This window comes from Erpetoichthys calabaricus, chromosome 6 (assembly GCF_900747795.2).
Source record: "Erpetoichthys calabaricus chromosome 6, fErpCal1.3, whole genome shotgun sequence".
NCBI classification, from domain to species: domain Eukaryota; kingdom Metazoa; phylum Chordata; class Cladistia; order Polypteriformes; family Polypteridae; genus Erpetoichthys; species Erpetoichthys calabaricus.
Genome location: NC_041399.2, coordinates 47,362,183 through 47,384,007, shown reverse-complemented (window position 1 = coordinate 47,384,007; position 21,825 = coordinate 47,362,183). Strand labels below are relative to the sequence as shown.

General features: G+C 33.4%; 1 protein-coding gene across 4 annotated transcripts in view; it reads left to right on the top strand.

The window, feature by feature from the left end:
- tox (thymocyte selection-associated high mobility group box) overlaps positions 1 to 21,825 on the top strand; it is a 265,803-nt gene that overhangs the window by 183,931 nt on the left and 60,047 nt on the right. The window lies entirely within an intron of this gene.

Here is a 21,825-nt window from a genome sequence, read left to right as displayed (position 1 = left end):
AAAAATAGGAGATTAATTCCAAAGAAATGAGATTTATAAGTTTTTGCATTCCAAAAGCAATCCAATGTAAAGAAGATCCAAAAACAAAATCCTAAGAACAAAACCTTATATCAGAGCAAAGATTCCAAAAGGCAGAAAATGAAAAACAAGAACTTAAACAAATGAAAAAAAGAAAGGTGAGCTGAACATCACAAGTTTGTGTTCGAATAGCTTAGTTGCCAGCTTGAGTCCAAAAGTTGGTTTATACTTGGGCCTTTCTTATATCGCACAGGAAAGCAATATTACATTGATAGTAGGAAAAGAGAATGGTGTAGAATTACATTCTTTACAACAGAAAACTGGTAAAAAATTACTAAATTTACCAAAAAACCTAAGACAACAAAGACAAAATCATAAGATGCACTAATCATCTTCACGCCTGCTAGATCAAAAGTCTTTAAAATAATAGAATATAACAGGCAATTGCCTTGTTTCATTTTTTATCGTTTTAATAGTTGACTGAAGCATCATGAAATTGGGTGAATTTAATAGAAGTCAAACAGCTAATGTCACTTCCCTTTTACACAGCTTAATAGCAAGCTTTTTAGTAGCTGAATACAAATATCTGGAGGAGATTAACCACTAGGGTAAACACTACGCAACCCAAAAAGATGCTTTTATTTCATTAAAACTTTCCATGGTAAATACTGCATGGCCATTCTCACTATTACTTTAATCAATTTTTAACTTTTTATCCTTTTATGTATTTGGATCCCTTTATTTAATATAGCAAGAATATAAAAAACTGTGCTTTGCTGTTTTAATTGTAATGCAAGTGTATTGACATTGATTTTTTTTAATCTTCCTATGCATTTTCTAAATTTGCTTCACCCAAGTTTAGGATGACAGGGTACTGGGATCTAATCTAGCTATATCCTTACACTGTTCATGTAAAATTATGAAGGTTAATAATTTAATAAGTGCCGGGTCAGTATATATCAATTTTTTTTATTTTGATTTGATATACTTTTTTTAATCCTCAAAGGAAATTATCTTTTCACATGACCTTTTTTTGGGGTGCAGGTTAAAATGCAGGGTCAGCTGTTGTACAGCACCCCTGGAGCAATTTTTCAGGTTAAGGGCTTTGCTCAAGAACCCAATGCAGTAGGATCCCTTCTGGCAGTAACAGGATTCGAACCTACCACATACCAGCGCAGATCTTTAGCCACAGAGCCACCACTTTGCCTCATGAGCATAGTATTACACATAGCATCATTGAAACTGACTCTCAGGGACCTTTTTCCAATATAATTTGTGAAGCCCATAGGCAGAAATGTGCTGTGGCTTTTATGAAGTAGATAAGACTATATTGTTGTAGACTTTCCAAGTTTTTTGATTTACTGTAAAATTGTAAGATATCAAAAAAAACCTTGAAAAGAACTGTCAGTGACAGTGTTGCCATTTTCCTGTGAAAGATGATGTAAAACTAAGTACTAAGCTATGAGTATGAGTATGAGTAGAATTCACTTCAATCTGATGATGTAAAACTAAGTACTAAGCTATGAGTATGAGTAGAATTCACTTCAATCTTACCCTTCACTTTAGAATTTCTCATTTATTTGTATCCTGATACTGCATGTTTCTAATTATTGTTCAAAATATATAACGTTTCCAACATTTGTACATAGATTGTGTTATTTCAAGCTCATAAGATATCAATGAAAATTTCGAGTTGGGCCTTCAGTCTTTTAAAGAGAACAGAGAACAACATGGTACAAAGTGTTTAGCTGCACTAATCTTGAGCTACTTTGTCCCAGTGTCCCAGCAATGCATGGAAATTGCCTTAATTCCACAGTTTTGATGCAAACTCAACACTCCTTATGTGTGTCATAATACACATTATTTTATTCAGTTTTTATTGTTTCTAATTGGTTTGGAAATTATTTCAATTTATTTTATTTCTCTAGTTTATTATCTATGCTATGCAAACTACAGGTCAAGTGACCACAATCATCACACTTCTGATGTAACCTGTCCCAGTAAATCAAGGTTATCCTTCAGATTAATAAAAAACAAAACATACAAAAATCTTCAGTCTAGTTAGTTTCAATTCAAAGTAGACTGAGTGCTATTGCTGTTTTGGTTTCAATCTTTTCTGTGCTTTTGTATTAGTCTTTGATTTTGTTTTTTCCCCAGTGCCTTGGTTGCTTGATATATTATTTGATCTCCTGTTTTTTACCTTTCACCTGGCACTGACTTTGATTCTGGTACATGTTATCATCTCCTGGTCCTTTGTCAATTAATATATATCTAGAGACACTGTCTCATCAACATATTGAAGTATCACGAGTGTCCCTGAGATAATTATTGTGTTAACCAAAGTGGTTTGTTTAGCGGAACAGAAGGTTGCAATAAATGAGCAGTGGAAGGGATTTGCAAGTATAGGCAAATGTGTGCATCCTTTTTCATCAAATTATTGCAGATTCTCCATTTTCAGTTATTGTCAAGCCTGCTTCATGTCAAGATTTCTTGAAAGAGGGGCCTCCCAGGCTGTTTTATCTTATGATTCTTGCAAGCAGAATACCCTTTAGATCAGGCTACTGCAATTTCCTTCTTCAGTTTATGTTTTATTTCTTTAAATTTTAAACTGAAAAAGAAAAAACTCAACAGTGTTTTTTAAAATATGAAGAAGACACTACTAAAATTTTGATCCTTTATTATCTTATATGTATAAGAGTATGTTATGTACACTACACAGTCTATAAAAGAAGTAGATGAACCTGCCGCATTACTGGTAGCTTCATGCAGCATAATTTCATTTTTTCTTTTATGTAATATTAAAACTTTATTGTATGACTGTGTATCTACTGTATCTACTCACAACTCCAAACCACCCTTGAAAGCAAACAAAATGCAGTTTTGTAAGATATTCATCCCAGTCTTGGGTTAATTCTGGAAGTGTTTAATTCATCCTTTACAATACATTTTGGTCTCCCCGTTTATGAAAGTAATCCATCCACAGCTGATTGATGAACATTGTAACAGAGCAAAATATGTTCACAGTGGTAAAAGTGCCTGATCATTTCTTCTTTCCCAGGATATCCAACATCTTATGGCAAGAGGTTGAGGTGGTAGCTTTTAAGAACATACAGCATTAGTTGTATTTTTTGACTTTGGATGATTCAGTTTAATTTTATCAATATTATGAGCATTTTTCATAAAGCAAAATGTTCTTTTTTTATTTAAGTATTTTTTCAAACATAAGTTTCAAAACAGAATTAGCATTGCTTAGAGGATAGAACACAAAATACCAACTACGTATGTGTACACTTTGTAAGTTTACCCATACAATTAAAGAATGTTCATGCTTTGTCTGATTTTATACATTGCATCATCCATATATGTTTTTTACCTGCTTTAGATTTGTTTTCTTTTTTGAACTGGGTAACAGTCAAAGAGTGTTACAATGAAAACATAGCTTTCAATCTGTATAAAGTTTTCTCAAAAATAAAACTTAAAGCTGTGTTTATTTGCTTGTTGGTTCATTGATAGTATTTGCCATGGATGCAAATGTGTGATAAATGCAGATACAGTATACATGTTCTTGGACATCTTATGACATACTGTGATGTTGTTTTTTCATGATACGAGAAGTGCTACATGTGCTACGGGTCAGTTCTGGTCAGAGAATTGTAATTTACTCACACATCTATCAGGCATCTTGAGAGTAGCAATATTTTACCTGTCAGAATTTCTTTAACTGATGTTGTTTTTATGATATCAGAATATGATTTGCATTATGAAATCAATCATCCAGTTGGTTATTTTAATTTTTTACAAGGTATGGTTTGTGATTTTTAGGTAAATTTAAGTCTGTTCATTAAAATAACTTGTGATGCTGTTAGTAAAGACTATAACACCAATCACAGAAGATTTTGATTTGAAGTTGTCCTTCTTAACACAGTGATATGATTATACCAGTGATAAAAACATCTATACCATTACACTGCTCCGCATAAGCACTTTATGTAACCATTGTGTTTCTGCATTTACTCATGGCTTGTGTTATGTATTATTACAAAGGAGAATTTACCACGTGTAATGTTTACTAATTTCTTCATCAGTAATCCTGCTAAATTTAAGATTTCCTCAAGTTTACACATTTCATGTATGGTATATGCAGCATGGTGGCGCAATGGTAGCGCTGCTGCCTCGCAGTAAGGAGACCTGGGTTTGCTTCCCAGGTCCTCCTTGTGTGGAGTTTGCATGTTCTTCCCGTGTCTGTGTGGGTTTCCTCCGGGTGCTCCGGTTTCCTCCCACAGTCCAAAGACATGCAGGTTAGGTGCATTGGTGATCCTAAATTGAACCTAGAGTGTGCTTGATGTGTGTCGTTGGTGTGTGTGCCCTGCGGTGGGCTGGCATCCTGCCCAGGGTTTGTTCCTGCCTTGCGCCCTGTGTTGGCTGGGATTGGCTCCAGTAGACCCCTGTGACCCTGTGTTAGGATATAGCGGGTTGGATAATGGATGGATGGATATGTGCAGCACTTTGTGTCCCTCTTAAATACAGCGTTTTCCTAAAGCAAGAGTTTTTCCTTTCCTTGGGTAGTTTTTTGTCATAAACAAACATTACTGAGAATTTGAGGATGTGAAACCTGACTGAACATTTTGAAAAATGTATCTGACAATTAGAGAAACGGTAAGAGCAATAAAGTCTCAAAATTATTGTAGGTAAATCAGGCACACATTGTAGGTTTTTTTACAGATACTCAATAAATAATACTATTATTATATTACAACTAAAAACAAACCCCTCTCAGATACTATTGAGAATGATTAAAAATATAAATAAATAAATGTGCAGGTAAATGTAACTGTCTTTTCAATGAAACATGTTCAGCACATTCAAGGAATGCTGTATGTTTGTGAAGAAGTTCCACCAGGTCATTAGTAGAAAGTGACGGATAAAAAGGTTATTACATAGTCAAGTTTTACATATCAAGTAAAGCATTCTTTAGACTTTATACTATGTAAAGTATTTCACTTGTTTTTTGGAAAAAATATGTAAATTGATGGTAAAATACATATGTATGTATAGTATTAGTGTGTAATAGATCAACTATTTTTTACATTTGTACATATTTTGCATGATATTTAATTTCCATTTTTGGAAATCCTACTCTATACAAACAGACATTCACTCTTACTTTATAATTTGAAACATTGGTTTTAATGTTATTTAGAGAAGCTAAACTTACTTATGTAAGTTGAGGCCTGTTTCTTGATGGTTCATTTCCATTGTTTAACTATTAGTGTATTTTTACCTACTGTACATACCTGAAAGTGAATGTTGTATAACCCAACCACATGGCATTCCAACAGAACAGTCACTGTAATTAAGTTAGCTAAGTGTGTGACTTGTTTGATTGCACTTACCAGTGGTCTGTCGTGCCATTCAGGTTAGTTTCTTGTATTGTACCCGTTACTGACAAATCAGTTCTCTAAGTAACTGTGCAGAGAGAGAGAGAGAGGTTAGGAGCATGCGCTGATACAGAGAAAATAAATAATTGAATTGGAATATTAGGGAGAATATAGTAGCTGTAAAAGTCAAATACTGATGTTTGTATTGGCCATTTTTTATTCCATGTGATGTTGACATTTACTAAATGTGTAAGTACGACAAGAACAAGTTATGTAAGCTTAGTTTAACGGTATTAGCAATGCACCTGCTCACTGACTAGGCACACATCCTGTTCCATTATGAGGTCCATAGTTTACTTTCTGTTTTTAAAATAGGTTGCCAGCCTGTGCTAGGCCATTCTGACATACCTCCCACATTGAAAGGCATTTCAAGATATTTAATGATCATATTTGGACGAACAGAATTTCATCTAAAGTAATATTTCATGAACAATCTACTAGAGGCTTTTTTTCCATTTTTTCAGTGAGATATATTAGAAACGTTAAACAACATAGATAATAATTTTTTATTACATAATAATCATATTAATTGTAAAAAAAGAGAAAAAATATTTCAGTTTAAAAATTGAAGCCAGAATAACACAGTTCAGGGTGTCTTTTTGAAAATGCAAAAGAATGATTCAGTTAGGAATTAAATAATTCCAAAGGAGACTTGGACATGTATAAAGTAGAAACAGAAAACCTAATATAATATATTTGAATGTAATTTTGTTCTCATTTTTGCTTTAATGCCACTGCTACTAGAGGTGTCTCCGTCACTTCCAAATAGTCGATTTTTTGCAACTGATTGTTTCTCCAACCCACTGTTAAAAATTAAGAGGAAAAATGAATAACTATGTAACTGTGAACAGAGGCCCCTTTGTTCTAGCTTATAGTCCAGGTTATCATTTGGCCAATATGTGGACATTTTGTAAACATTCCTTGCAGAGCTTAATTAAATGTTATTCAGTGCTGGCAAAACAAATTTGCCATCAACAGAACCATCTGTAGATTGTCCTTTTTCATTGGGATCACTGATATTCCATAGCCTATTTTAAAAACTACTAAGCCAAACTCAAAATTAAACTCTGTACAGATGAATAAATCTGCTCAAACTCATGGCTGACCAAAATCCAGAGCAATTAATGCACTCTAATTATATTTTATAGCATTAAAATGTTCCATAAATTAGCAGTTCAACAGATGTCGCGGTTCTGTTGACAAGTATAAAGGCCAGTGAAATGAAATGCTTTCTAAAACACACTGACAGCTGCTCTGAATACAATGTATAATTATTTCTCTCGATGTCATCATTAGACAGAAAGCTCAGATTGCAGTAAATGTAGGGCAGCATTGAACCATACTGAATAAGGTGCGACATTCTATTTCATGAATTTCACAAGAGGAGTGTCACATACAGCCATCTTTCTTCAACTGTTAATCTATTTTTTATCTACCCTTCATATCACTCTACATGTTATATAGCTGTTTTGTAGGCCTAGAGAGATTAACCCTGAATGTATATTTTTGGTGCCTGTTGGGTTTTCAAATATAACTGTGAACTGTTTTGGTATTAAAATGCTATTTCCTCCTTATTAATTATTTTGTTGATAGTGTAATTTGGGTTTATATTGAGTATATGCCAGCACTAAACAACAATGTATGCTTGCAACTTTTTTAAACAGATTCTAAATTACCCAACAGAGTTGTTTAATTTTGTTTTTATGTTACAGTTTCATACTTAGTGATTTTCTTTAACACTTCCCTTGTTTGTTCTGCCACATGAAGCAAAATTATTTTGACAGAACCGCAATCATTTTTTCAGTATGTGTGAATACAAATGCTATAACTGTCATATTTGATTTTACTGTTTATGTAGCAATTCTGAGTTAAGCACACTATTTAAGAGGAATGAATATCTAATTGATAAAATACACCCTGTTGCTTTTTAAATTAATAACAGCAGGTATTCACATTCTTTAGTTCTTGTTTATACATTTCTATTAGTTTTTTTTTCTCTAAATGTATTTGTTTTACTTTACTTAATATATTTTGAGTATATTTTGAATATTTATCCAGGTGGGCGGCACAGTTTTGCAGTGTTAGTGCTGCTGCTTCTCAGTAAGAAGACCAAGGTTCACATGTCGAATCCTCCCTGCTTGGAGTTTGGATGTTCTCCCCACAACTACCTTGGTTTCCTCCAAATTCTCCGGTTTCATCCCCTAGTAAAAAAGATATGCAGATTAGGTGGACTGGCATTGCTTAACTGGCCCTAGTGTATGCATGTATGCGAATGTGTTTCCCTGCAATGGACTGGCACCCTGTCGCTATGCTTTCTGGGATAGGCTCCAGTCTCCAGTCTCCTGCAACCCTGCTCAGGATTAAGTGAACTTATAAAATGATCTGGGATGGTATATTTTTTCAGTTATTTTCACAGTTTTGGATACAGTGTCTTTTAATATATCACTATATTAATTTGAAGCACAAATTTTACAAATTTTGAGAGTCTTCATTCTGTGTCATGAAAAAAAACAACTATGTGCTTTCATAAATACAGAAGTTTAAACTCAATATGAATGACATTACCATTTACATTATCAGTGAATATTTGGTGACTTTAATGTATTATATACAGTGCATTTTGTCAGCTCCAACTAAAATCAAATGAAATCCAATCACCCATCAATGATCTGCATCTGCTTTCCAAAATCAGGACAGCTGAAGCCATAGCCTACATCAGTCACATTAGAGAAGGCAGGAACCATCCCTGGACAGGACATCATTCCATTATAGGCAACACTCACACATAAAACTACAATCACTAACATCATGTCAGTTTAGAGGTACTAGTTAATATTGTTATTGTTCTAAACATGGGATAGTCAGGGGGCAACTCACCTGCCTGGAATGAAACTTAAGCCCCACTGGATAGACTACTTTTGAAAATTATAAAAAAAAAAATGAAAGTGTAAATTGTAAAAATTAAAAATAAACTGAAACATACCACACAATATTTTGGGATGTCTGAGGAAAACCAAAACATTCACATAGACATGAAGAAAACAGGCATACTGCTAACAGACAGCCCCTACGCCTGAAACTTTAGTGCAGAAATGTAAGACGGCTGCGCTAAACACTGTACCACCATGCAATCCTGAATGATTGCTTTACTTACAATTTCATAAATATTTTATGAACAATACCCTTTCCAAGTTGAAACTTAGAATAAATATCACCAGAAGTATCTCTTTTAGTTGTAATTCATATCATGGTGTCAGTCAACATCAGTGAAGATGCCTGGCTGCCTCAAGTCCTTGGGTTTCAAATTGCTAATAACATCGAGAGCACCGTAAAGGACTGCATAATAACATGCATTTAACCTTACAGTGTGTTTTATATTAAATTGGTATTCTGTTCTTAGGACCTTGTATTACATGTTGCATCCATATTCATAAAGAAATATATATAGGTATATATATGACATGATTATTTTTCTTCATTTTATTTAATACCACCTTTTTGCTGTTCTACATGACAAACAGCAAAATAAAATTGATCCCGAACCTAACTCTACGTGTCTAACATCTACATTATACCACTCAATGTCCTTAGCTAATATTGAGTAAGGACAGGCAGATTGTAGTTTTATGTCCACCCTAAGTTGTACATAATTTTAATCAAGATAAGTACTGAAAATTATATTTATTATAGTTGCAAGAACCTGTACCTTGCTTTACTTGCTTAGGCACGTCGATGTAGTTTGCATTAAAACATGCTATATACTGTAATTCTGGCCTTACATCAAATACTGTGGTAATGCTAATCTCTTTAGTTTATAGAGTATTAACCAAAAATAGCGTAATGATCGTATTGTTTAATTAACATAAAATTGATCACGCTACAGTTTACTGATACATTAATTTGATTAAACATGTTTTTGTTTAAAATAATCTGTCCACTTTAATGGTATACTCAATGTTCATTAAAACTAACAGGAATGACTTTTAAAACAGACCTTCGGCAGTGTGAATATTAAGAAAAATGTGTGCTCTGTTATACTTTAATTAGAAAAGAGTAAACAGTAATAAGTAGTATTTTTGATTCTGTTTTTTTATATTTGCCTTTGTTTAGAATATTAATACGTATATGTTTCCACCTTACTTTTTTCTAAACACATGATCCATTTCTGAGGCAAGGAAGCTGGAGTTAATTCTGGCAGTGGTGGGCTCAAGGCAAGACCTACTCCAAGATCAATTATAATTTTTATCATAAAATAATGTATCCAAAATTACAAAGCAATGTCTGTAACATAATGTAAAAATAAAAAACTTCACTTTAATAAGAAAATATATTGATAGTATTTAACTTGTTTTTATGGCATATAATAAATCTCCAACTGACTAATGTATACTTGCCAAATCCTGATTATCTTTTGTATGCGATCTTTGTTGAAAAATATTCCATCTAGCTTACAACGTCAGTCACTCACAGCCTTATATCATTTATTATCACTTCAGAAACGTTTCATCACTGGAGAAAGTGTAAATCACTGAGAGCTAACACAGTGAAATGAAAAATATTGAAATGAGCGATTGTTAAACACTCTACTCACCATACCAGTTTAGTAAACTCTGATTTTGAGAACATCTGCATATAAAGTGATGTAGGTAAAGGAGCAGGTTGTGGCTTTACAGTCTGTACTCAGCTCTAATGACCAGCAACATTTTATTAAAACTTAATGTGAATTAGTTTGTATCCAGATTTTAATTCTTTATCTGAATGTGTGCCTGATTTCTTTTAAACATGTATTTATTACTACTTATTATTTGGCTAACGCCTTTATCCAAGGTGACTTACAAAAAATTGGTTACATTTCTTTTTGTTTTTCCAATTAGAGAAGAGGCAGGTAAAGTGTCTTGCTGATAGTCACACAATATCAGTAACAGGATTTGAACCCACAATCTCAGATTTAGTCCAAAGTCTTATCCACTATGCCACACTGCCCATAATTCTCCAGAAGGTATATAAAAAAATGCATATCACATATGATTAAATTCCAGGAATTTACATAAAATGAGCTGTAGCACTGCAAGTACCCCTTTATTTTTTCACGTCTTTTAATATAATACAAAATTGTAGCACCTTTGAAAAAATAAAGTCATAATTTTAGAACATTTCACTTAAAAGGGCACATTAAAACAATTAGGTAGTTGCTTTATAAAAAGCTTGGTCATGGGGTGTCAGATACTATTGGAATCAAGCAGTAGGCAGGAAAAAAAAGTTGGATTGGCCAGTTTTGATTTTCCAGTCATCTTTCTTGAGTGTCTTTAAGTTATGGGAGAAAACCACCATCCTTGAAATAAAACCAGCATAACATGAAGAACATTTAAGACAGAAGGCATAGCAGCCAGCAAACAAACAGCTGAGAGGTTGGCAACACATTACCATGCCATTTTCTTAACTGCAATGAAACAAATAAAACAAGCTTCTGAGAAAGGAGAACTTGGTTATAATGTGCAAAGAAATGAACCATTGTAAATAATATAGGTTAATAAACCTTACTGTTCAATTTTTAATATCTTATGACCCTCAGATATAATTTGTTAAGGCATTTATTGCGTTTTAAGTAGTTTTCTTTAAAATATATGTTTGTGAACATTTTGAAGAAAGGAAAGAAAAGTTAAAGATCATTATGTGCAATACAGTTTTTAGCAAATTTATTATGCGGATCCATAAAAAATCTTAATATGTGTACTTTACTGAAACTGTTATGTTATTTATTGTGTTATATTATTTAATTAATACCATGGTTGTCATTTTACAATTTCTGTTTTCTCAGTATGTGTACGACTACCTCTGATTTCAACCTAAATATTACGTTTTCAATGGCTGCCTCTGTTCATTGACAAATGTAGATGATCAGGTAAAGTATGTAAACACAGAATTGTTCCCACTTAATTATTGACATGTGTGAAGTAAGGGGAGCATGTTGTCTTTTAAAAGGGTAAATAATAAAAACGTAAAAGTAATGCAGATTAAATGCGGAGAAAACTACATAAGGGAAAGACACAAAATGGCTTCCTAGCATTTGGCATTGTTCACAGTGAGCACCTTTAGTAACCTTGCAAGCTGTACTTATTGAACTCTGTCCATGTTTCCTGATGAAATACATTGCTTACTTATAATCCAGCCTTTAGATGTAAATGTAGCATTGTTATTTTTGGTTTGCACTTTTCTACTTCATGGAGACAAAGGGAGATTGTGGCATTTTCTGTATGTACACAATATTGCCTTAGTTCTTTTTTTTATAGAAAAAGTACACTTTATTTTTTAATCAGTTAGCCAACATGATAGCCCTTACAAATCATCTAGGTGCACGCTCAGACTGCATGGTATACATTCCTTTGCCATCTTAACCACTTATTGTTCATGCCTATCTGAGCTCTGTAGCAATGCAGGGGACTATTGTGGCTTGAATGATTCAGACGTCCCTAACAGTTTTTCTCGTTTGTTTCCACTACAAATCAGGTTTCAAATTCTGAAAAAAATGAAACTTATGCAATTGTTGTCACCTAATGTTGGCACCTTTTGTTTACAGTTCATCCTGTGACTAATCTGAGGTGTGAGATCCCTTGTGTCGAAGAGGGAAAAAAGAAAAGTAATGCAGTGTTAACTCAGATAGAAACTCATATTGGATCAAAGAAATTCTGTTCTCTTGGTTTTTATTTTCCAAAGAATGAACAGGTGGAAAATGTTTTATTCAAATAATTTAACCGAAGAGGTTCTTTCAATTCTTTACTCCACCAGGCAATTAAAATGTAAATTAAGCAAAAAAAGTGGCCTTGATTAGAAAATGTACATACAATGGTAATTTTAAATTAATTTCAAATGTAGATAACGGTATGCTTTCTATCTGCACATATTTCTGGTCTTGCAAAAAAAAAAGCTACCACTTAAATATGCATTTATGAAATTATACTTTATAAATATCTATATTTCACTAACCTAGAAAGCATCATCATAGGAATTTTATCATTTGTAACAGTCTTTCTCTGAAAAGGGCATGATTTGCGTTTGCCACTTCTGCAGTGCCTTCAATTTGCAGAAATATTATTGGCTGTGACCTTCCGCCACTTGGGCTGCTTTATACTGTAATATTCTTACATTGATAAATGAGATTGAGCATGTCTTTGTTCTTACAGTAGCTTTAAAGATTTATTCCTAGTGCCTGAGAACTTAATAAATGCTAAATTAAATTTCGAGAATAGTGATTACAAAAGGGAAGAAAAGAAAAATTGTTTTCACGGTGGAATAATGTTCCATATACAGTATTCCATAAATGAGCATTTCATAAATCCAGACGGGCTTATTTTTTTGTTTTGTTTTTTTGCAATACTAGTGGTTTACCATTTCCTGAATTAAATTTAATGCAACCAAGCTGGAATGCATGATCTTAAAACCATTCAGTGGAAGTGGTACATATTTAGTGCTGTTTTCTTTTCCATGGCAAACACAATTTGTGCACAATAAATGTTTTTGTCTAATTTCCCAGTTGTGAAAGCATGCATAACATATATAGAAAAATGAATTAAAAAATTAAGCTTGACTGTTTTTCAGTGCCAAATCATACAAAGAAATTATTTATATATATATATATATATATATATATATATATATATATATATATATATATATATATATATATATATACATACATACACTCATTTATTTAGTAGCAATCATTTTTTCTTGCTGGAAAGAGGCTAGCAAATTTAATTACATATATGGTGTCAGTTTTCTTTCATAATGTATAACACAATTTGCAATATGTTATATGAAATATATTTTTACTGTTATTATTTCCAAGCAGGCATATTTCAGTCCTGTTTGAGGCAGCATATTTTTAAGACATAAGTGCTGTTATGCTTACAGTACACATATTCAAGAGAAATACACAATTACTAGAATCAAGTTCCCTGCCACAAAACATTTCAACATTATAGCATTACTGAAAAACAGAATGACATGCATAATGAAAGATTTCAAGATTCACCCTAGGCATTTATTCTTTTCACCTTAATGTTCTCAGTGGTGGAAGAGTATCCATTAAAAGCTACTATGAATTATGGTTGCCTAGCAACAGCAGGGAGCTTGCAGCAGCTCAGAAGAATGAAATGGCTGGTTGATAAAATGAATTTTCTCTGAGCATTAGCCTGTTGAAACTACCTTTTCTTGTGGAACATAAAGTGCATTTATTTGTCTCATGCATTTTTTATTAGAAAATTATTTGAGTTCCACCAGCTTGAATTGTTTTGCTACAGGAGATATTTGATTTTAATGTGTTTTACTAAAATAAGTAATAGGAAAAAAAGATTTGGTTTTTGAACAGCAACAGTGAAGTGCCTTGTGTAGCTCCTTTCAGAGGAAAATAAAAAAGAAGTGAGTGCAAGTTAGCATTTCTGCCTTCGTAATTCAAATGAAAACATTAGGCAAATCAGCCGTGAAGAGTGTTCAAGGAAATTTAACATCCTTGTGAAGGTAAAAAAAGATGGAAAATATATTAGTTTTTTAATCAAGACTTTGTAATTTGTAGTTTTATTGTATATGCCTCCGCCAAATCAAAAGCAGCTTTTGTAATCTCTTGAACATTTTACTACAGATACATTTTCAGCTCTGAGTATATATTTTCCCTTTAATCTGCTATATTGTTTCAGGATGTACAAGTTATATTTTGAAAAGGATTTTTGTTGTTGACAATTGCTGGATAAAAATAATCTTGCTTTAAAAGAAAATCATTCATTTTATCTTTGCTAAATGATGTTCACATGATTCATGGTTAACCAGCAAATTTGGCTAAATTCAGATTTTTCGATTTTTTGATTTTTCAAAACATCAATTTGTTGCATAAATAAATTACAATCAGATGTTTCTAGACAAGTTCCTTTTGAAAGAGCTTTGCCAATGTGCCTAGAGCCAGGGCGCACTACAGTGGATATTCTTGGGGTTTTTTCTTCATATATTTTGTTTTTCTTTCACTTTTGGGGTGTTTGCAAATGCAATTTGATTGGCAAGAAATTTGTTATATATTTCCAAATGGCCAGTGTGATTTTGAGGTAAAATGTGTCATTGAATTAATGCAGTACAATTTCACCATTATAAAATACAAAAGTATGCCTGTACTTGTCTACTGTGTTTTCATGTTGACACAATATATCTTATAAAATAAAGCATTGGCTACACTGCGCTGTGTTATCAATGTTATTAGCGTTAAAATAAAATAGATCAAAGCTGTAATTCCAAAACAGCAAATAGTTTATTCCAGTATATCTAACCTTCCCTGGATGTTCAAATGCTTTAAGCCACCAACTTATGTGACTACAGATGTGTTTGCCTATCTGGGCCCTTGGTATCTACTGTAATTGGATAAGCATTTTAGTATAACCTAATCAATGAGCGCCATGCTAAAAGGCAGGGTTTACCATGCTTAAAAGGTATGAGCAATTCTTTAGGGATAAGAAGTTAAAAGGTTGGGATAACATTGACTTTAAATAGCTGCTCCAATTTCATTATTCAGAATTCAAGAGAGCAAAATGCATGACCTTTCTGAGCAGATTCATCCCTTCTATAGCATTCTGCTGTCAACCACCTTTGAACTGGTAGTTCTGAAGATGAATAGTTATCAATAAGAATAAATATAATCAAAGTTTCTGGATGATCGCATGCATTATTCTGTTTTATGTTAAATGAAAACCATTAGCTGTGCATTTTTTCCAGCCTTCCACACAACCTCCAGGTTGACTTAATTCATGGAGACTGAGTAAAAGTCATTCCGTAAATATACCTGTAATTGCAAATACTGAGCCGATTTCAACTTGTGTAGGAAGCAATATAAAATGTAGGTTAATGGGTACTCTATTTTCTAGTACTTTTCCTTAATTTTAAGTTCAGCTATATACAAATTATAAGGTATGTTTTTATCATTGGTGAAATGGGATAAAATCTGTTGTTTATGTAAAATAAAGGCACATTCCCTAACTGTTACTAATATTATTATTCTACATAATTACAAATCAGTACAGTTAATCAAAGCATAAATTTGATGGTTGCCAAACTAGTCCAAGCCTATAAACTGGCTTAAGAAAAGTAAACACTAAAAAATCCATTACTGTAATCAATATAGTTGAATTTATACGTGTGTGTGGGTATGTCTAACGTACCAGAGTTCCGGCCTTTACATGCAACTTGCAGAGTCTCAAACAGGAGGCCAAGGTAGACATTTGCATTTCTTTATTTTTTAAGTTATCTTAAGGAATATTTAATTATTCTTTTCTTTCATCATGCTGTAGTTAACTGCACATGAATATTTATTTTTTTGTACAATCTACAGGTCGTCTGATTTAAAAAAAAACATTCATGACTGTAGTGGATTCACACTTTTAAATGCACTTTATGCCATTAATGAAACCAGGATATATTATATTGTAAAATTAGTGCTCCTTCACAAAAAATATAACACGATTTCTGAGTGACTATAACCAAAAGGTAAATTAGCCCTTTTTTGGACAGTTGTCTAATTCCAGCATCAACTTCTAAGGCAGATTGTTTTTTTTCCTCCTTCACTTATTGTACCTAATCATAGTGATTGATAGAGTGAACAGTGATAATTCCAAGTAACAAATTAAAAAATGTTTAACTATTTAAAACAAATTACAGTTTGCATAGTAGGTCACAGACTTAGCCTTTAACTCATTTCAGATACAGTATAAACCTACTTCCATATTAAATAAGTTTATTATTCTTGTCCTTTGCCTGGAGGGAATTATTCCAAGAACAGCAGTTACAGGATGGGACCTTATCCCAACTGGTGTGCCAGCCCTTCGTTGGGTGTACCTACACATTTAATTAAATTAAATGCCCTTACCTGAAAGAGCTTGATGATTTGAAAACTTGGCTTACCACCACCAAAATGACAGCAGCTCAATAGTAGCCCATTTTAAATCATGTTGTGGTGAAGGATAGATACATCAGTAAATGCCAGCTCGTTGTCTTGTGCAAGAGCCAACATTTACAATAATGAAGCTTAAAAATTATAGAGCAAATTTATAAATTAAGTGTACGTATGGCTTCAAGGTTAATCAACATTTTTGAAAGATAAGAATAGAATGGAAACAAATATTCTTTTATTTGTTTGTTTTTCATTAAGAGAATTCTAATTAAAATTATCTCCTTATTTTATGTTAGTGTAGCAGTCTTTAAGCATAGTTGGAAGAAGAATCATTCTGTACCTTTGCCAATGATGTGGCTTTTTTATTTTTCTGTTTAAAAATAACTGTGTTAAATGCATATTATGTATAATATTGCAGTGAAGGCTGGTTCATTATTTATAAGGATTATGTCAGTATTAGACATGTAATTTAATTGTGATATTGTAGTTTTTTAATGTCTCAAATGACTCAAATGATTCAAGCACCAGTTTGAATAACTTCTGAAGACAACAATAATACCTACAACAACAGATATAAACTGAGTTGTGATACAAATTTTAATAAAACAACTTAAACCTCATCACACTACCAGCAGTGTTCAGTCAATAACTTTATTTACATAATCTTAGCAACTCATGAGTTTTTGTTTATGTAATCTGACATCCCCAGCAACTCAATACTGAGTACTGAGTACTCCTGCTTTCCACTTCTATCTTCAGAGATGTGCATTTTAGGTGAATTGGCAATTCTAAATTTGCCTTATGTAAATGTGGTTGTGAGTGTGTATATGAAAAGGCCCTGCAAATGACTGATGCCCAGTCCAGGACTGGTTCCTGCACTGGCCCCATGCTCCATATTGATTTATTTTTTGTTATTTATTCATTATTGTTCTTAGCTAATTAAGATCTTCCTCTTTTCCTCATTTATTGTTCAGGAATCCTGTCCTCAATTCAAAGGCACAGTATTCTGGGAATTAACATATTTCCTTTTGACATTCAATGCAGAGTTTTCAGGAAGTAGCTGTTAATATTATTTTTGGAAAAAATACACATATTTTGTATGTTTCGACCATACGAATGGTTAACTGACATGTGCATTATGCGATTGTTTGCTGTTGTCCAGAGCCAGTCACCTTACCATTCCATTGAGTTTGATTCTTCAATATTCTTCAATATTTATTTTAGCTAAGAATGCATGAAACTCAAAATGTTTCTTGACCACCACTACAAAATATATGTGGTAAATAACATATAAAAAATAAAATTTTTGGTTGGAATATTCCTTTTAGGAGGAAGTTTCAGTAATAAATAAGATTATGCTTATAGCATTAAGCCAAAAGCAAAACATAAGCATAACTCCAGTTCAATTCAAGGCATACTGTTATGCATATATATATATATATATATATATATATATATATATATATATAGAAAAAGTTTAGGGTCACCTGTCCAACAAGTCTTTAGGGTATAATTTAAAAACAGAGAACCACAAGGAAACCCAAGCAGACAAAGACACTGTTGATACTGACCTCAACACTGTGTTGGCATGTAAGAAGTCAACGGTTGTAATATTTAATGTCATTTTTTGTTAACCTTTATTATGCCTTTGTATGTTGTATAGTATGAAACAATAAGAGAGAACAGATAAAGGATTGGGGACCAGCTATAACCCCATTTAATGTTGATAAAATAAACTAAAAGCCCAACAAATATTTGGGGAGTGATCGTGGGCATCCTTGTCCTATGATGCTTTGTTCTTCAGGCGTCTTTATTTCTTTTGAATTCGTGGAGCTCCAGGATCTTCAGAATCTGGTCAGGATTGAAGACCGCGTTCACAGCGGCTTCAAGTTTTACGTAGCTCATGGGGAGGAAGAGGCAGGAGATTCAGAGCCTATGTCAGTGGGCTTCATCATCAGAGCTATGGGTAAAAGGAAAGAGGCTGTTAGCGATCATGTAGAATCAGACACAATGTCAGCACTCCTTACTTTATCAGATTCACCTCAATGCTCAGTACTCGCACACACATGACAGTGTACCACACAAAACCTTTTGCAGCTGGAACTTCCATTGATTTTAACTTTCATTTCTCTCAGAGAAAATTCATTCGCTGTCCCATGCAAGCTACTAAAAGCAATAGGTAGACATAATCATTAAAATGCTGCCATGAAAGAATTGAATCCCTTCGCAAAAAACAAAAAAAAAAACACCATAAACAAATTAATTTTTTTTAAATGACAGCAAATATTATCCTTGCAAAAGAAAAGCATTTACAATCAAAGGAGACTGTTTAAAACTATTATTTCCTGCTTTTGCAAAATAATATTTAAAAGTATTAATTATAAGACTGCAGTGTTAAATGTTATATTCAGTTTTCTTTTGACTCTAGGAGACGTGAAATTTTCACCGTTAAAAACATTGAATTTTGTGAAAGTCCTGTGGTGCTATATTTCTACCACTTTATTAACGTGAAGTATTATCTTTTTATACAACTTAGATAGAATTAGTGAGAAAAGTATTAGGGGTTCGTTTAATTAGTTGAGTAATTCAACAAAAATATAAATATGCTTACAGAACCTATTCAAATTGAAAGTGTATGCTGAATATTTTATCCATTTTCTATGGTGCATTCATGCAATTCAAGGAGGGAGGACATAATAGCAGGAGCAATAGCTGTGTATGTTTCTTTTTTCATTTGATTTTGTGGATATATAATACAGTGTTATACCCTACACTGTCTATATATGGTTTATTTTCACAGCACCCTTAAAATTATTTCATTATCTTTAAACACCAGGATAGTGCTTTGTTTATCAAAAATGTCATTTAATATATATAGAAACACATAGTGGGGGATTAAAAACCCATTACTCTGACTCATTTTTAAAACAGATATACTATTAAACATTTTATTGTAAAACGTAATAACAGCAGATTTTTGATTTCAAGGTTGACAGAACAGCCAATAAAGATTTAAATAATTCAGACGCACCATGTACAGACTTTATTAGAAGCTAAGTGAATTTTGTAACCAATGCAAAGGTTTGGCCCTTTCTGTGTTGTAAGGTTTTGGAGATGAATTTTAAAAAGCACTAGGAGTGGTGTTGCATGAACAACTATTTACTCATATTGCAGGTACCACTGAAGAAAACTGGAATGAAAATGATTGTTTGTAAAATGCTAGTGTTTGTAATTGTGTGGTTTCTGAAACATTACTGTAAAACTGTAAAATAAAAAAACATGTCACTGTCTTGAAATGATTTCATGCTAAAGCTCTATTTTTTCTTTTGATTTTTAGGATAATGATGGGGTTTTTTTTGTTTGTTTTGAGTGATGCTTGGCTGGCAAGAGGTTGCTAGTGCAAGGGCACCCCCAAGAGGGCACAGGGCAAGAGTGACTTCCAAGGGAAGCTTCCAAGAGAAAGAAAGATAGCTACATTGTGCAGTGCAGAGGCAGCTAGGGAATTGTGTACTGTATGCTAAGTGTCTGAGGACACTTGGACAATAGTGAGAGAGAGTTTTCTGGCAATCCCCCAAGGTAAAGGAGGACAAGTGACCCATTATACACGAGAGACACTTGGAATGGTTGCAAGACCTTCCAACTACAAGAGTATTCAACATTTTCACATGAAAACCTAGGGAACCAAGCACCATGGGGACTGATTAAGAGCCCTGGTTATTTAAGGAGTGCAGAAGACCTATGGGTATTGTGGCATGATGACATAAAGAAGGGGGTTCAGGCTGCTTTCAGAAGGTTCTCCAAGTCTATAGTCAGGAGTTTAGTTTGATGAGAAAGAGGTCAAGCCAGTCCATATACTGTAGTGTGCAGAAAGATGGACTCATTGTTTTGTTGGTTACTTGTCTGTTCTTCCATTGCTTATAACCTCTCTTTAGTTAAGAACTTAGTATGTTTTACTTATCTATAAGATAAAGTAAAATATTTTTGGTAACAATGGGAGTTCTGAAGAGAGCAGATGAAAGGGAAGTTTGCAGGGAGAAAGGACTGGAAACTGTTGAAAATTCTGGAAAATAAAAAGCGATTGAAATAAAATGAAAGCCAGTAAAAGAAACTGAGCTAATGTGAAATTTGGTTACAGCATACTTGCATTGTGTACACAGGTTACATTCTCAGCAGAATGTGCTGATGTTATGTTTTGTTTTAGTTTTAAGGTATCACTAAGTGTTTGCTTCTTGCACCAATAACAAAAGACACAATGCAGAAAGCAACTTTTATCTAGAAAGAAGTTCCTAATGTTGATATTGTTTAGTTATAATTAAAGGGGTCCATTTTTTATCTCTAGCCCTGATCTGGTGCAGTCTGCAGATTTTGTTTTTTTCCATATGGGCTTCTTCTTCAGGATAAACCAGCTTTCAGCCAATATTTCAATATGTTTGGCTAACTGGCCAGGTGAGAGCGAGTGTTCCTTATCCAAAGGCAACCTGAAATAATGTATGAAGTGTTTTTAGACAATGGATGGATGGATTCTTATTCAATAGTTAGGGCCACCAAAATCAATATTTCGTTTTCCACACAAATTAACAGGCAGTAAGGGAATCTGCATTACTCATAGAGATATCCACTTCACGTTCAACTTTCACACATGAGATGTTTTACAAAACTAGCAATGTTGTATCTGTGTCAATATACAAAGTTGAAGAAGGCAGTACTATTCATACCCACTTTCAGGAAGATGGCCACATCCCAGTAAAAATGAAAGAAAAGGGTTGGTCATTAACCCAAGGGATGTTGTGGTGACTGTTTTGGGGCCGATGCTTAGTTAAAATGGTTACAGTGGGGAAATTAAGCTCTTTAGTCGAACCAATTGCTTATTTTCCTTGCCTCACCTGCGGATCGTGTTTTGAAGGAGCATCTTCTTGAGGATGTGAGGAGTATTTTCCGGAAAATAGGTCTCTTCTGAGTTATACTTGTCATTAATATTTCATCTACTAGGAGTCACTTTTCTGATATATACACAGAAGGGACCTCTTTTGGCTATTGGCCATACAACACATGTGTGGCCTAGTCCTTTCAGTGGACCGCAGCAAGACTTCAATTACAGTAGGTTCCTGCCTTATGGTATCAGTCACTGCATCTCATTAATGAAAGCTGGGTGGTTATATTGTAAGAATCTTCCAGTGTCATAAGTTGCAGCAAGCAGGCTCCTGCTCTCGTATTAGAGTGGTCAGAACATCTCAGGATGGCCTGGCCATTTTAGTGGGGTGTGTAATTTGATGGGTAAGTATGTTAGGCAACCTACTTATTTGCAGTAGTCCAAGACCAGATAGTCAGGCTCCAAGGGACAGCAGATTTTCTGTTTTGTTCTGTTTATTTGGTACTTTGAGATCCCCCTGTGTTTATCCTTCCCTTGTGTTATCATTATTTTAATAAACATTCTTTTCTATATTT